This window comes from Nothoprocta perdicaria, unplaced genomic scaffold, assembly GCF_003342845.1.
Source record: "Nothoprocta perdicaria isolate Ctin4 unplaced genomic scaffold, notPer1 scaffold_25, whole genome shotgun sequence".
Taxonomy (NCBI): Eukaryota; Metazoa; Chordata; class Aves; order Tinamiformes; family Tinamidae; genus Nothoprocta; species Nothoprocta perdicaria.
In genome coordinates, this window is record NW_020455477.1 from 657,605 (window position 1) to 674,795 (window position 17,191).

General features: G+C 44.2%; 1 long non-coding RNA gene across 1 annotated transcript in view; it reads left to right on the top strand.

The window, feature by feature from the left end:
• Positions 1-17,191, top strand: part of LOC112947935 — a 29,138-nt gene that overhangs the window by 10,298 nt on the left and 1,649 nt on the right. The window lies entirely within an intron of this gene.

Here is a 17,191-nt window from a genome sequence, read left to right on the forward strand (position 1 = left end):
GTGAAGACACGTTAGTAAATACTGTTATCTCGCCCATTTCATTCATAAAGCGGCCCGGGCCAGGTGCTGCAAAGCCACTAAGCTGCAGCAGAGATGTCCTTATGKCAGGTCCATGTTTACCCTGACTCAAGTCAAGCGCTTGTCCATGGCACTCGCAGCAGATGGTTTGGGTTCGCAGGCTCTTCTTCAATGAAATGTCTGTAATATCAACTTATGCTAAGGTTAACGTTTTTATTGAAGTGTTTATGAAGAAGTTCCTCAAAGCCAGAGCTGACCTTTTTGGATTCTATGTATAGAGCTTATTACATCTGGAAATGACAGGCAAAGGTTTTTATATCTATTCCTATGTCACCATTTTGTTTTTAGCTTTGTTTCTTCTGAGTTTTCCTCCCAAGTGCTGCACAGCTCATGTACAATGTCAAATACAGCACATGCTGTAAAAATAGGAGCACCAATTTTTATTTAGATGCTACCCTACTTAATAAGGTAATGGAGGTAGTGTGGTGCCGTTGGTTAAGGAAAGTGGAATAAGTGTCTGTAACCCTCCCTTGCGCTCACTACTCTAATTCTGCAGCAGGTCTAGCTGGCCTGAGAGGCAGAGTTGCTAGCTGCGAGGCACAGATGCCCTATCCGCTCGTCTCCCTGTGCATTTGCGTCTGCAGCAGGGCCACCTTAGCTCTCTGCAAGCACATTTGGTTGGGAGCAGCTGCCTGAAGCAGCACAGAGCTGCGGCGAGGCAGATGCCCAGCAGATATCAATTATCCGGGCCYGTCGGCTCACGTGGAGCTGCTGGTTTCCCGCAGGATTTGGGCAGGGCACTGGCAGGGTGGCTGGCAGCAGCAGCATTACTCACTCGTGCAGCAGTTTGTTCAACGCGTAGCTGTGTGCTCCAAACTGCCCTCAAAAGGTTTGCAAACTATCATGGCTCAGAGCTATTCAAGATGTGAAAATTCATGAGCTTTAGCATCCTGATGRGATTCCTTGCATAGGAAAGGCATGTTTTAGTAGGTGTTTGTGCTTCTTTGTAGATGTGTTTACACATAGGTAAAATAGAGAGTCAAATATCACAGAGAACTGTGGTCTAATGTGAAAATGTCAGTTTTGAGGTTTCTTTGCACCCATCATGGCTAGAAGCTGCTTTATAAAAGGTGGAGAAAGATGGAGAGAAATTGACATCTCCTCCTTTTTCTCCTGCTTTATTTCACTCATCTTTTCATATGTAGAGTTTTGAAAAATCATATTTGTAATTTGTGGCCTGTGGAGCACCAGCCTTTTGCTATCACTGTGTGATCTCTGTGCTTTCACCTCCTGTTAGCTGAGGGAAGTGTGAACTCAGAAGATGGGGAGCAAAACAAGCAGCGTTTCTCAGGCATCCAAGAAAGCTCCGGGCCTGCGAGCACTGTGTGTGTCAGCTAATAAATCTTGCTCTTGGCACAGCTGCTGCTTTTGCTCTCTGACGTTCCTGGGCTGCAGAGAAGTGTCATCTTCCATTGGAGCGTTTCTGCCGAGCGCCAGCAGCCTTTCTCCTCAGGCCGAGTGTGAGTTGCTGTCCCGTCCAGCCCAGGAGGCTCCCTGGGGACACCCAATCCAGCTGTCTCTTCTTTCCAGAGCCGCCCTTGCTGGTCATTCACCCGCACTCGTATTTCCTGGGTAGAGGAAGGCTGTAGTTTTTTTGGGTTTCTTCATTAGTGTCTTCTGGAGTGGAAGCTTCTCTTTGGTGTCACAGGGAGGGGATGTATGGCCTCCCCAGGCAATTAGGGGCATCTCCACATTGCAGGTACCCGTGTAGAGCTCTCCCTACATCCACCCTTTCAGGCTTTTGCTGCAGCAGGTTCCCAGCCATCCCTGTTCCTTAGTGCTCTTTATGTAAGAGACTTCTAATCCCTCGTGTAACTTCAGTTTTTGTGCATTGGTCTTTCTGGGTAGACACTCCTTTCTGTAGGGCTGTGATGCAGAAATTTGGAATGGATCAGAAAACATTGTGTGCAGTTAATCTTTGGAGATCCCATCACTCTGTACAATCATATAGGTGCCCAGGACCATAATACAAGAATTATTACTTGATTTGTTAGAAGTTATTTCCAAAATTTGTAAAAATGAGTTTTGTTTTTTCCCTTCTTTAGAGCAAGAATCCAACACACATAAAAATAAAAGCAAAGAGAATCCCAGTGCATGCTGTGACTTAAAATATACCAGAATACCCACGGACTATAATAAGTTACATGGATGCTAAATTAATCCTGCTGTGTCTGGATGTCTTTATTCCTCTAGAAATTCAGGAAGCTCTGCATAAGGAAGGTTTGGGAGGATATGTTTGTATTTTGCTTTCTCCTGAAAAGAAGTGACGTTGCATTAGGTGTCTCGCCTGTTACAGCCTGTAGCTCCTAGCTGTAGTCTTGCATTCACTCCTTTATGACCTTTCCAAGATATTTGTATGCTTTTCCTCACTTAGACTGTGGCAATGCTGTAAGTTGCCAGATTACTAATTTCTCGTATTTATCTTTTAGTTCAATGTGTCCTAGTTTTGTGCCATGAAATACAAAGAAGTACTGGATATTTAATTGAAAGCATGAATGTGTAAAATTAGAGGAAAGCACAAAATGGAATTTACGGAGATTGCTGAAAATAGCTGTGGCCATATGGATTTCATTGGGTATGTGTAATATGCTGATACCATCTTTCTTGGTAGCAATTATTTACCCTCTAATTCTTATTTTGCATTTAGCATCTCAAAGCCATTCAGGAGAAGCACACTTTAAGTATCATTACTACACAAATTAGTAAACTGGGTGTAAACATTTTGTAAGCAACATGTTCATTTTTTTAATGAAACATTATTTCACAGCTGCTGGCTTAGTGGGTCACAAGTTAATAGTATCTCTGCCTAGGAATGAAATTGGGCTGTTACCTTCAGTCTCATCATGAGTTAAGCTACTGTGGACTCTATCTCTGGTGCTTTGTGCTAAAAATACTGCATCAWCATTGTGCATCTTTCTCCTATCTTGTATTACCAAGTATATCATACATATGGGAACCTCCCTCTGTTTTCATGTGGGATGTCATCTATAAGTATCTTGGTATATTGATTGGAACATAATATTTAAGGAACAGACTTTTAAAATTATGATCTCTATTCGTAAACTGGCTTCTCCTTTGTATTTCCTGGGTTGGTAGGAAACAATGACTGATGTTGTCCTATATGTTCTTGCTAATATTTTACAAGAAACCGAAGGGAAATAACCTGAGTGACCTAATGCAGCCACAAACTAAGGCAATGGGAAGGTGAACTTGAAAAATCTCCGTGGGACTGGTGCTATGACATTGTTTGGGGTTGTTGCGGGAGGAGAGGTAATGCCATCGCTGTGTATGCAAGTCTGGGCCTCCTATGTGCAAGAGAGGATCATTGCATGCAATCAGAGCTGCTGGAAGATTTCTTAGCCTCTGGCTGCATCCTCATCAAGTGGGCCCAGGTGTTGGGTGAGCCCCTCTCTCCTGTGCGGTGCCTGGAGAAGCCCTTCCCGTGAGCTGGGAGCAGCTGGCTGGGCTCTGCGTCTGCCAGAGCGTCCACCCAGCCTGCTCTGCACCAGGAGCATAAATCACACCCTGGTGTTGAATTGCTTTCTCTACAACAAATAGTACTTGGCATTAATAGGGGGAGCAGAGAATCACACGGAACTCCCCTCAGAATAAACTGAACTTCATGGCATTCCCATGGAGACAGTCAGTATCATGGTCCCCATTTGGTCAAATGGGAAATTTGACTTTTTAGTGTAACTCATGGGCTATTATTATTTAGCCTTCACAACCTGATCTTAGACTTATGATTGAGTGACATCCTTGTGTCCCTCCATGTGGTGGAGCTCCCATGTGGTGTCTGTTGTGCCTGCTGCTCTCCCCAGAGTCAGGAAGAACAGGAGGTGGCTGTGGCTGCCTGGAAGTGACCTGGGGATCTCCTCGAGTGAAGCCCAGGGCTGAACGTTCCTCTTCAGCTGCCAGGACTACCTGCATCGCTTCCAATCTACCCATGTAGGGTTGATTTTTCCCTACCCATGTAGGGTTGATTTTTCTCAACCCAAACTGCACAGTGGAGTTTGAAACCAGGTGAGGGATGGATTTTACAGCTGGGCAAGCTCAACTGTATTTGAACCAAAGCTCACAGGAGGGACAAAGTTTCTTCATCTCTGCTTGATTCTGGGGAGCCAAGTAGATCTGTGATCATGGGTGCAGAGAAACTGCAAAGAGTTCAGCTGATGACTGAGATTTGCAGATGTGAGGCAATGAAGAAACATAAGCTGTGAAGTCAGGTGGCTCTGCTGCCCTGCCTCACTGGTGGGGGTAAGAAATGCAAGTCCCTGGCTAGGTAAACAAGGGTGAGACAGGTGGGGAGCAGTTCAGAAAGCTGATCCTGAACTAAGATCAGAGATTGCTCTTGGGGGCAAGGACTAAGGTCAAAAAAAAAGGCAAAAAAAAAAAGCTTGTCTTTCCTAGCAGGAATCCCTGATGGGGATGTGTGAGCAACCTCCTTTTCCATTAAAGGGAATTAAGGTGATGGGCATAGGGGACGGCTAGCTGATGGATGCAGTGCTCTGGCACCACCCTAGAGCAGGAACTGCTGAACTGTGCCTGGGAGGACTGATCACAGGCTTAAACCTTCATCCAAGGGAGGAGATGGTTATTGGAAGTTGTCAAAGAATTATCAACCCAAGCTTCCAGAGACACATAAGCTGAAATGGGAAACTGCAGTATTTTTGGTCAAGGGACTTGCAAATGTTTCAGTGTTCAACTACCAGGAGGGCAGAGATGGTGTCCTGATGGGGTCATGTTGCTTTGGAGCTGTGGCTGGCAGGAGAGGGCAGAGCTGTCTTAGCTTTACTGGTGCTTCTGCTATTTGCAGCAGGTTGGGATCTGGCTGCATACCTAGCAACTACTTTGAAAAAGTCCTATTGAGGTTGATCAGGTTAAGGACATCAGTGTTCCTCTACTCCAGCACTTAATATAGACGTAAGATTGCAGAAAATGATCTTGGTTTTACGTGGTGGTGCTGACATTACTAAAAGGAGAGGGGAAAAAAAAAAAGTGTTTCAGCACTTGTTCAGGACTTATTTTATCTAGCTGGCTCTCTAGCTCCATTTCTGAGTATTTCTGAAGGACAATATGGGAAGCTTTGTGTATCACAGAGAAGCAAGTATCTTGGCGCTCCGTGTTCTTTTCATACAGCATTCCACCTTTTTTTTGCCTCCCCCTGTATTTCACAGCATTATGTCCAAACTATTTAAACATCTAGTGTTTGTGGGAAGATAAATGCAGTGTGCATACAGCTCTTACAGCTGAGTGCGGTGCTTTCAATACTACTGAGAAAGGTGCTTCCGTGGTTTGATAGCTATTCAAAAGAAATCAAAAGGCCTCTAACACTGGATGGTCTAGTCTGTTAAAAAAGATCTAAGGGCTAATTTTTGTTTTGCTACTAAAAAGAGTTCATGATAATGAGGCTGACATTTGCCAGTTGCTCTTCTCTATTTTTCACTCGGGAGGAATCCTAACTAGCCTTATGGTTCCACTTATGGCTGAGGTCACTTCTGATCCATTCTCTTTTTCTGGCMTGCTGCTTCATGCTGGATTTCAAGTGGGGTTTGTTTTGTTTTAACAGTTGCTGCTCATTCTTTCCAAAAGCGACCACCGTCCTAGAAAACCCAAGGGTCACATTCTGCTCCAGCTGCCTCCGTGGCCGGGAGCAGGGAGGTGAGGGGAGGCAGCGCAGGGGTGAACGGTGCCCATGTGGGGCTGGAGGGAAGCGCTCCTCGTGYCCTGGGGTGACTCATGCCAGGAGCCACGGTGTCACAAGCTGCCTCCCTTTGCCTTGGAGAGGGGCAGGTGACAATGTGGTTTGGTGGTGGTGGTGGACACCAGTCCTGACGCTTGCAGCTCTGCACCCCCGGGGTCTGCAGTGCTGTTACTGCACACTTTGCGTTAGCTTGGGGAGAGTACGGGACATACTCTATGAGTATGTGCTCTGTGATACATGTGCAGTTAGCTGGACTGTTGCACGATGGTGTAAGTGAAATGTGGCTACTCTAGTTGGTAATGAAAAATGTGCATTTGGAAAGTGTTTGGCTTAAAAATCTGATACTATTCTCTGCAGATGAAGTTATAGCACTGCATTCCCCCATCTCATGGTTAACAAAATTAAGCAGGGGGTATTTTTGCTGTAGATAAAGAACCGAAGATATTGCCTTTATACAATAGTCAGTCAGAAATTTCCACTCCTTTCCAAAGTTTAACTAATGTACACTAACAGTAAACTGCAGAGATTTTAGTAATGGGTTGTGTGTGAATAAATTATGATTAAGTGTGTTTAATTATGAATGGGCATGTATGTGTGTAAGGGAGCAGAAGACATCTAAGAGAAATATGATACACATAAGGGATATGAAATAAAAAGACATTCCTTAGTGCTAAAAGCCATAAACTGTCAGGCATTTTGGTGATTTGTCACCTCTGCATTAACCACTGACTCAAAGTGTTAATGATAAAAGTGGATAATTATAATGCTGTCCACCAAGAAAGAGGCTGTTATAGCTGGGTAAATAATAGGCCTTATAAAATTGTCTTAAATTTTGTTTGCACAGCAGAGAGCGTTCAGCAAGATCCGTGGGCTCCGGAGATRTTTGTCAAAGGGGACTTTTTCTTTGCTTTATGTTGTAGTGTCAGAGGAAGGAACAAAGGTACCAAGCACAAGGAGCTGCATGTGATATTTGTAAGTGTTTAACGTGGGGCACAAAGCCCAAACAACCTGCTTGAAGGCGAAAGCAAACCGGTGGGGATGCTGCAGAGCCAGAGTCTGCTCTGTCTCCCATCCCAACGATGCATCTCAGCACATCCTGATAGGCAACGTGATATTCCCTCTGCTCTGTTCCCTCGTGTTTTCCTAGAATTAATCAAGTCCTGGCGGCTGCATGAGCACAGGTCCAAGTGAGATCATCCTCGTGGGGCAGCTCGTGCACTTGGACTGCAGCCATATTTAGTCAGAGTTGTCAGTAAGGCCAAAGAGCAAACTGGCTGATGAACGGATTTATTTCGTGCTGTGGAAGGTGTCTCCTTAGCAATACCTGGAGCCTCGTGCCACGGCAGCCGTTCTGACCACAGTCCTGCTGCGTCCTCACGTGTTGGGCACCCCTCTGTCGTCGTGATCCCGACGACCTGTCGCCAGCCGGGCGCGACGACCGCGAGCACGGCGAGGCGGCCRGCGAAGCTCTTGGCAATGCGGCAGCAGTAGCTCAGCTGCAGCGTCCTACTGTGGGAGGGGGACAGCTTTCCTGGGTACTGCTGAATGGCATCTTCTTCTCCAGGTCTCTGGTTTCCCATGAGAAGGGAGGGAAGCTCTGGATCCGAATGGAAGCATCGGAGAGGGGTAGTGCAGGTGATGGTCTGGCGCTTGGGGCTGGAGGAATGAACCCCTCATCCGAGGTTTTGCTCTAGGCCGTATGAGCAGCAGCAGCTCTTACATGATGCTGTCCTTCCTTGTCGCAGTGAGGGGCAGTCCCTGGAGATAAATGTGGCCTTGGCCTCATGTGCTCCAGCTCTCCGCCAGCCCTGCGTGGTGAGGGTCCTGCAGGGCACTTACTGAAGGAAACTGGCAGCACCCAGATAGATGAGAATGTTGTTTCCTGCAAGAAATATGAACAGCAAAAAGAAAATGGGAATATGGGAATAGGATTCTAATTAGTGCTTCAGCCTGAGAATATTGTGGGCATAAAATATATCTTAGAGAAAATTATGAGAACAACAGCAGTCACCAGTTCAAGTAATAAAAAGGCACTTACATTTTAAAAAACAGAATCTAGAAATATGATTATTTATTGGAGCTTTTTCTGGTAAAAATTTAGCATTTCCCACTGTTCTGAGGTGTAGGTTAGATAAATATGAGGAATTACCTGCTGAATAGAATTACTTACTCTTGAAAGCTTGTGTCCCTTCAGCTCAATCTACTTGCCATCAGCACAGCACCCATGTGATGCATTTGGTTGCCGTCCAACACAATTTAGGGAAAGGAGAGAAATAAAATTGCTCTTAGCCTTGATTAGTGTTGAAAATATTGATCAAATGGCTTATCTGCCCCACACAAAAGGCAGGTGAATTTTCTTGAAAGATGGAGCGTGGGTTTCTTAGCAAGTTGCTTAGGGACTCATTCCAAATAAGCTGAAATCTGGGGATCTTTTTCCACTATGGAGCAATCAGTGCTTGATTGAAAAGGCTTCACTGCAAATAGGAAGCATATATGTATCTTCAGACATGTTGTTTTTCTTACATATGCATGTGTAGTGCTCGATGGTGAGGCCCAGGTCAGAGCCAGCTGTCTGCGGCCCAGGGGCTGAGCGTGGACCGAGGCCGAGGGGCTGAGCGCAGCCCTCCTGCCCCACAGCCAAGGGGCGGCTTCGCGGGCCCTGGGGACGCGTGGGGCACCCTCGGGCTGCTGTAACCCGTTTCTCACTGCCCGTGCCTGGGGCAGYGGTGCCACCTTGGCTGCTCGTCCTGTACCTCCCTGTGCTGTGTCCCTGCCGGGTCCGCAGCCGCCCAGGGACATCACTGTGCCACCCCATCTCCCTCCTTGTGCTTGTTGGCTTTTACTGTGTGAAGTACAATACAGATAGTTCCTTTGCTGACATATGTGGGATGAGATATGGCAATATATTATTTCACTGAAAGTTTTCCTCAAAGGATTATCCCTCCTGGGTGAAATGATTGCTTCCTCTGTTTCAGATTAACCACTCTAGGAAGGAAATATTTCATGGTTCATTATTATCATTAATCTTCCAAGGTGCCCCTCTGAATGAAAATCTATTGTTTTGTTTAACAGAGAGGGACACCAACACAACTTATCTACTCTAATTATTCTTGTAACGGATGTATCTGTCAGGTTGCCTCGTATTTGATGAAATAACAACTGAACATTGCATTGCAATGTAAAATATATTTTCAACATGGTCTGCAGCCCTTCACTGTAATGCAAGGTGACGGTGCTTGATCTGCTCTGGCGCCCGGGGAAGGGTAGTTCCCTGCCATGCAGGAGGAGACGTTACCTTGGTGCTGTTTTGGGAGGAACAGCCGTGGAGATGGGACATGTGAGGAACAAGACAGGGAGTGGGGCGTTCCACAAGCTCTGGAGATGGTGGCAGAAATCCTCTTTCTCTCTATGGGGAGAGAATTAACATCAACAAGTGTTACCTCTGGTTTTGCTTTCCAGTAGCTGTAGTGGGTAATGGTGATCTGCACCCAAACAGGRGCCCTCTCCACCTGGGAGCCAGAGGAGACTAAGGCTTCGTGTTCTGCATGTATCAGGAGGCAGCTTTTTGCTCTGCAGCAAGAGAAGCATTAACAGATGCTGCATGCCCATTTCTTAAGGTTCTCTAGTAGCTTTGTAAGAGTGTGGCATGAATTAATGGATATGCCACAAAACTCTGAGTTTCTAGCGTGATTTGTAACTTCATCCTTTTTCTTTTTCAGCCCTGAATGCTCAGGTGTGGGACAGCACTGTGAAGTAGAGGAGTTTTGACGGCAAAAAGCCAATGTGTTTCATTAGCTCCATGTGGAGTGCACAGTCTTATCAGTCACTCCTGTAGCTCCAAGGGTTTTGTTATTTATTGCCCAGGGAGCAAGTCAAAGAACTCCTTTACCACCGATGTTGAAGGGGGCTTGGAACAAAACACATTGCCTCTTAAGTCCTTACATTGGTTGCAATGTGTATTTAGAATTTAAACCCTTGGTCAGGATCCATCCCTTACTCTGAATTTTCACAAGGCTTTGCAGCTTTTAAACCAGATTAAGGAGTAGCATTTTGCATCCTTCTTCCATTCTGTTCTGGACTCTTGTTCCTTTTAGTCCCATAGAAACTCCCATCTGTATCCACTGTGAGTCTAAAGTTTCAATGTCAGCCATTCAGAAGCTCATATGTGATGGAACTAAGCTTGCTTATGCTCAATTTAGTCTGCTGGAAGATATGTATTGCAGTGTAATTTTTAATTACATGAGGTACTCCAAGGTGTAGAATCCCAACAAAATTTTGACCCATGAAAGCTATGGGATTTGGAGTTATAAGCAAAATGAGATGGTGGTTTGTAATGGAAGCTAATTATCTTCATTATAGGAGCTGCTATCTATTAAAAAAGGTAGATTTGTATTTCTTTGCAAATACGCTTTGCTGTGCTTAACATTTGCAACCTGTTGGGTTTTATTCTTAGGAATCAGATTTACACTTCTGCATATTTATCAGACTGCTTGAAATGCCTATGATTGCTATAAACCCTGAAAAATTAAATGTCAAAATTATTTTGTTTGACAAATGGAGGCGACTGTAGCTTCTTCGATGCTGTGCAGTCAGAATAACGGATTTTGGTGCTTGTGGGATGTGGACTTTTAAAACTTTGTCTGATAACTGCCTTGTGCATCCCTGGGCTCCTGTGGGAGTACAGCAACTGTGCATTAATTTTGTATCCCTGCTGGAACCAAAATGCATGTTAGCCATTTCTCTGACTCAGATATCAAAAAGGTTTTTATCTTACTTTAAAGTTTCTTTCCTGTATTTTGAAAGTGTTTTGCTTTCCTGAATCTTCTGAGACAGTTTAGCATTAGTTACTGTGAAAAGGGGAGAAATCCATTTGATTTTGTTTTTATTTTTTCAGTGTAGTTCTTTTCAGCACTAGTTTTGTAGCACAAGGCAAAATCCAAGAGCTTTAAGAGGCTTGAATGCAAATGGTGATTCCTACTAACCACAACAAGCATCATTGTCTTTATGGGAGTTTTACTTGGGGTCAATGCTGTTAAAAGGGGAGAAATAACTTACAAGTGAATTAGAAAAAAAGTAGATCTTTAGACTGAGGGATGTCAGGAGGGAAATGAGCAATGTCAGTCAACAGCCCAACAGCTGGCCAAGTGTGAGGTTACAGCTGTTACATGTCTCAACTTCTGAGCCCTTTGAGCAAGCAAAACTGCCCATGGATTTGGGGGAATTTCCTTTGTGCAGCTAACCCAAAGTGTACATCTAGATGGCTTGATCATTACACCACTGTGCTGTGGCCTGATTGCTCCCTGTTGGTTCCTGGAAGTTTAGGTATAGAGGGTCCTAGAAGAAAAGAAAGCTTCAGAGTGAAGCAGATAGCCAGGACAGCTAGACAGGCATTTGGGTGGCATCCCTGGGTTTGTCACCTCCTCAGTTCCTAGGAAGGCGGGTAGGGAGCAAGTTGGGCTCCGAGGACAGGAGCTGTGATTTTTGGGAGCTGCTTCTGAGCTTTCCTTGCTTTTGTAAGCCCAGGTGCCCTGGTCTTAGCTGATAAACCCACTGAGGTAAGGATAACATTTTCTGTGCTTAGTATTCTCTTTTTGCTTATCACAAGTTTAGTTTATGTCTGTTTTTGTGAACTTCCTAAGAATTTCTGGAGGTGGATAGATTTGGCTAGGTTTAACATTATGGAGATAGTAAGGACATTCTGGCCTAGTGAGAAGGAAGCCAAAAAGCAGCACAGTTATGGAGTTATTACCTCTTGAGAGCATTCAGCATATGGCTAGTTCTTTGTTTTGGCAACTTTCCCATCTAATGGAAGCTCAAATTGACCATATTAACTGGAGTGTTAATTTGTTGTTTGGAAAGATTGAGAAAGAGAATAAGAAACTAAATTCTCAGCYTTGTCCCCCAAGTAAAAATATTCTGCTCTTCCTGTGCCAATTACAGGAAACATTGCCCGAGGATGCTGTGCACAGAGTGCTAGCAGTGTGGCAGAGACTAATACGCCAGTCACCGCTCCTGCTGCAGAGCGCTGCTGTCGTGCGTTCTAGCAATCTTTTAAATACTTGCGGGTTTTTCTTTGATTTAAAATGCATGTTCTTAAGTGTAAAATAAGGTCTAGGAACGTAAAGAATTCAAGTGTTCTGTTAAAGTCTAGGTTTGGTCTGAATTGTGTTTTAATTCTTTATTCAGAATTGAACTATCTCTCTTATCTACTTTTTTGCCATTGCTTGATCCACACCTTATTGTCCTGGAGGAGTCACCTGACGGGATCCTTAGATCATACGGAGCAAAATTCCTCAGTCAAGCAGCCCTAGAGCCAACAGCCATTTTATAAATCCAGACACTGTGTATGAAAGCAGACCGGCCACACTCTGCATCCTGGTCTCTCAGATCACCTCATTTTCTCTTTTGCTGATTTATTTCCTTCTGTAATGGTTCATCCTGGTAAAGGTCCAAAGAAATGAGTGACTGCAGGATATCAGGAGGTGGCCACAGACACCTTCTGCTTCTGTCTTGCTGAGACCTCTGCCTTKTCCAGCAGTAAACAAGATGACTGAGGCAGTATTTTTCTTACAAGCAATGAGTTAAAGCTCTGAGGAAGATCCAGCTACCCTTGATTTTGAGTGTTCTGCCAAGGAAATGGAGGCTGGTCAGAGTTCTGGCCTTCAGTGTGGGAGCTAGGCTGAAGATGCTTCTCCCTTCAACATAGAAATAACGTGAAGAAGATTCAGTAACCAGGTATCCTATGGCTTACTTCCAAAGCAATTGAGGGCCAAATCTGTAAAAGATTTTAGAGTTCTGCTTCCATTTTCTTTCCTTGATATATCTAGTCTTGGTTTATAAATCACAACTGCATCATGAAGAACTCCCAGGTCACTCATGTTCCTCTGACAGCATTACCTGAAATGCTTTCATCTGCATGTTTCTGAGCGTGCTGTGCCATTATTTATTAGCAACACTCCTTTGCTTTCTGCTGCTGCCACATATTGAAAAGTGTTTCTGACAATTTAGTCAAAAACCTTTGTGACTTTTTTTATCAAACAAAAATCTTCATAAAATCCTTGGCTTTGAAGTGGCTTTCATGGCATGAGCAGAAGTTCGCRAGGGCTCCAGGTGAATGATTCCATTAGTTAGAGCCTTCAAAGTCTTCCTCAGTTCAGTCCTACACGTAATTACCYGGGCAGCACCACCTGTGTACTCTGCATCTCACAAGGATACAAAGAAACTGCAACAACTGCACTTACTCTTTCCCAGTTTCTAAGCAGCTTAGTTCAGAAATGGAAAATGAAGTGTTTAAATGATTTTATATAAGTCGGTGTAGGGTATTCCTTTGCAAACATCTTAAATTTGTAACAGCTATATTGTGTTTCAAAGAAAAATGACTTGTGGGTTATCATACTAACCAAAATTAAAGCACAGTGAATAAAAATGAGTGAATTATTAATGCGTATTCCTGACATCCTTGTAGCATAAAGTCTGATACTGCTGCACAGACTAGATAATGTGAAGTTGTGATCTCTGTATGGCTTTTAGTCATGGACCTGAGTAAAGGGACTYGTCAGTTATGAGCACTTGAGCTCTTTCTGAATTGAGGATCCCAAAATAGCACAAACTTTAAACTAGCTTCTGATGGATAGTCCTTGTGTTATTTCTTAGCCCCTTTATAAGCAGCGAAATTGTAGCATAGCAGAATGCAGTGTTCCTTRTTTGCCTACATTTTACCTTTTCCCCTTTTCTCTTATTTGTGCTGTTCTCTTAACTTGCTGCATCTGTTCTCATGGGGCTGGGGCAGACTTGCCTGGGTGCCCAGGAGAGATATTAACCTCAGCCGAGAGCGCGCGYGGCCTGGCCGCCCTCGCCCTTTGGCCACTGCCCTCGCATTAGTGACGCTGTGCGTTGAAGAAGTTGTCTCTTTTCTTGGTAATCTGTTGCAATAACTATTTTAATTTATTATTTCTTATTTSTCATGTCAGCTTTTGGAAGTTATTTGGTTTGTCTGCTAAATGGAATGACCTCATACTTGACTTGTCTTTGTATTACCTGATTTCAGACCTGCTTAGTGCACTTGCACGAACTGAAGAGCATGAACTTCCTGTTTGGTCTGTGCAAAACACTTTGCAGTTCTCCAGGCATTCTTGCACCTCCTTCATAATCCCCCTGCAGTTTTTCCACATCTTTCAATGGTGCAGATGGCAGCAGAGGGACACTCATCTTCTCCAGACACCTCTATGAAGGTGCCTGTGGAGGCCATGTCCTCTTTCAGCCCCTGTTCCTTCTCCATCAGAGGAGACCAAAGCCGCGTGTGCCCAGCCAGGAGCTTCCTACTCTTTGTTGCAACACCGTTGCTGAAAGATGCTTATTTATTTACCAGGAAGAGCTACTCACAAGCAGTAAATGGGGCAGTTTCTAAGAGATGCGTTCAGAGAGCTGCTCCCCCACTGGGGCAGAGACAGCAGCATTGGGGAGCTTGGCTCCTGTCCTGCTCCTCTGCCTGTCAGGAACCAGCTCTTCAGGTTCATGAAGAACTGCCTGTGTGATCTCGCTGTGGACACTGAAACTTCTTATTGCTGAAGCATTTTCTGTAGAAAAGGACTAACACCTTTGTGAAGAGAAAGTAGCTGTGAGACTTAAATGCTTCACAAAACACTTTGGAATCCTTCAGTAGAAGAGGAATAAGGACCAGTGTGTTTTGGATTCTCCTGCTTTTGTAGAGTATCTGGAGAAGCAGGTGGGAAGTGCAAGAAATTGAGTCTTAGTGTGAAACTTGTCCATCTTCAAGCTGATGGGTTATWGTACTTAATAAAACTAAGGGCAACAGGTTCCTCATTAGAATTGTGCAAGGAGACCCTAGTGATGCATAACATCCCTGCAGCGTGATTGGGGTTTTGAGACTGTTCACTTAGCTTCTGCTAGCTTATTTTGAAGACAACGCATGCCTCCTCCTCCTCCTCTTCCTCCTCTTGTTCCTCCTTCTCCAAACTCAAATTTGCTCTGCTTAGATTTTTGTGCTCTTTTTTTCCCTTTCCTTCAATGTTAATTTTGCTTTATTTTTTTCCTGATTGATCTGTGGCTCAGAATGCAAGCGGTATTTCTATTTTAATGTGAGATTTCTTTAAATGAGAAGTGGTTGACTTGAGTATAACTTTCTCTTTTTCAAATACATTCCACTATTAGAATTCTTTTTTAAATATCTGATGTGATGGCTTTTTTGCCCTCTAATAATGGGCTGGCCTATACATAGTACATTTCATATATTAGTGTTTCAATTTTTTATTTGCTGTCAGTTTTATGCACCTCAGTATAATTAAGTTTTAACATAAACAYACAAATTTCTCAAAGCATTTGTATTCAGTGAATTGTCTTATCTTTAAAGGAAAAAATCATTCAGGATTTGCAACATGAGCAGTATCTGGGGAACAGAAGTGCTGCAGCCGCTGGACAAAAGGAAAGTGGAGCCAAGCTACTCACTTGAGCTGCAGTAAGAGAGGAGGCTGCTAAGCAAACTACTCGGCCTGCTTTAAAGTCTAAGGCCAACTAACATGTCCCACGTCTCAGTTGACGGGGGCTGCTTAGCTCGAACCTTTGCATCATATAGGAGCTGGGTACAAACAATTCCTGGCAAAGCCTCCCTTAAGAAAGGGTAATTCATCTTCTTTTGTCCAGAGAGCACCCAGACTGCTGCTCTTCATGTGCAGAATAAGTGCAATTCACTTCCCCCCCCCCCACCCCCGGCCTCAAAAAACCAAAAAAAATGGAGAATATAGTTGGATTTAATTCTTTTTTGTTTCACATATGTGACTTAATTAAAACTGGATTGGAGATGTGATTTCTTGGCAGCTGAACTCAGGGAACGTTTTCCTCCAGGCTTCTGGATATTATGCTTTGCAAAACTCAATGGTGAAATCAGTGGTAGCTGGCCCTGTGCATTCCATGGGCTTGAAACGAGTCCTTTCCTGCTTTAGCTAGTTGTGAAACTGTAAAAAATGATTTCTTCAGATCGAATCTTTGCATTATAATAGCAATTCTCTTCATCAGGACAGTAATTAATCATCTGTGGTGAAATGGTAGTTTATAGTCATTTTAACACCTGGAGAGCAAAACTGGGATTTTAACTTTTTGGAACATTCAACTCTTCATTTTTCTATCCTGCTGTTCCTGTTATTAAAATCCAAAATGTTGATATAGATCTCATGAGAAGAGCAATAAGCTAACATTTTCTCTCAGAAACCTTAAATAATCAATACTKAATTAAGCACAATATAGCTTATACCTTGAAAGCTGTGGCAATTGTTCATTTCTAAGCACTCTSTTTGTGTTTTGTTGGGCCATGGTCTAAAAAGTTAATCCCATTTCCACTTCACAGTGTGTCTGAGTTGCAGTTTAGTCTATTGTGCAGTGCTTTGAACCTGAGCTCAGTGAAATCAGCCAGTTTTGGTTGGAAGTCCATGTGCCACCACCTTCAGTACAGGCTCCCTTGCTTTCATGGTTGTTGTAGAGCTCCCTTGTGCCTGTTGCTGATGGTTGCACGAAATCCAAGCATCTCCAAGGACTTTTCCTTGTGACTTGTGCCCAAGATTTTCATCACACCAAAGCTACTGGCACTACAACTGAGGTGTCTGTTTATCAGCAACAGAATCTCAGCATCTTTTAATAAAGTGGAAAAAAACAACTTGGAGGACTGGCAGTATTCAGCATTACCTCTTTCTGTTTGTTTTCTGAACTTTGTGCACTATCCATCTCTTTGTGGTCAAATGTTATAGTTCTTTCACATGCAAAGAWCTTGGAGATCTGAAAGATGCAAAGCAATTGCACCATTTCTTCACTTTTGCTCAGCAAACTACTTCTCCTAGGATTTACCTCATTCCTGTTTGACTTTGCCCTTACCCCAAGTTCCTAAACTGATTCTCAGCCTGTGCTGCTCCAGTGGAAACYGCCCTAAGGTGCTCACTGCCCTGAGAAAGCTTCGTGTGGATGGGCGAGACAGCAGCACTGTCCAGGACTAGTCACAAATGCAGCTGCATACAGAATCCCTCATCTGATGACAGGAAGATGGTGCGTCTTAGAAATGCAAGGGAAAAAAAACGGTGGGAGCAAAAAAAAAAAAGTGATAGAAAGTTGCCCTCCATTAGGTTTATCCCTTGGAAAATGGCATCGAGGAGTCTGTGGGCAGCAGGGGAGAAGGAAGCATTGGCTYTTGCTGGCAGGACTTTGGCTGCAGGCACGCCAGGGAGGCAGCACTGCCGTGTTGCTGCTCGGCATTGATGCTGCACGAGCAGTGACTGTGTGTGTGGAAGGGCCGAGCGGAGCTGCGAGTGCCCCCGCAGAGCAACCTGCAGCACGGGGCACGGAGAGGAGCAGGAGAGCGGCCTGCAGGCGGTCCCGCAGGTAGCCGAGAGTAACAACGGACTTGAA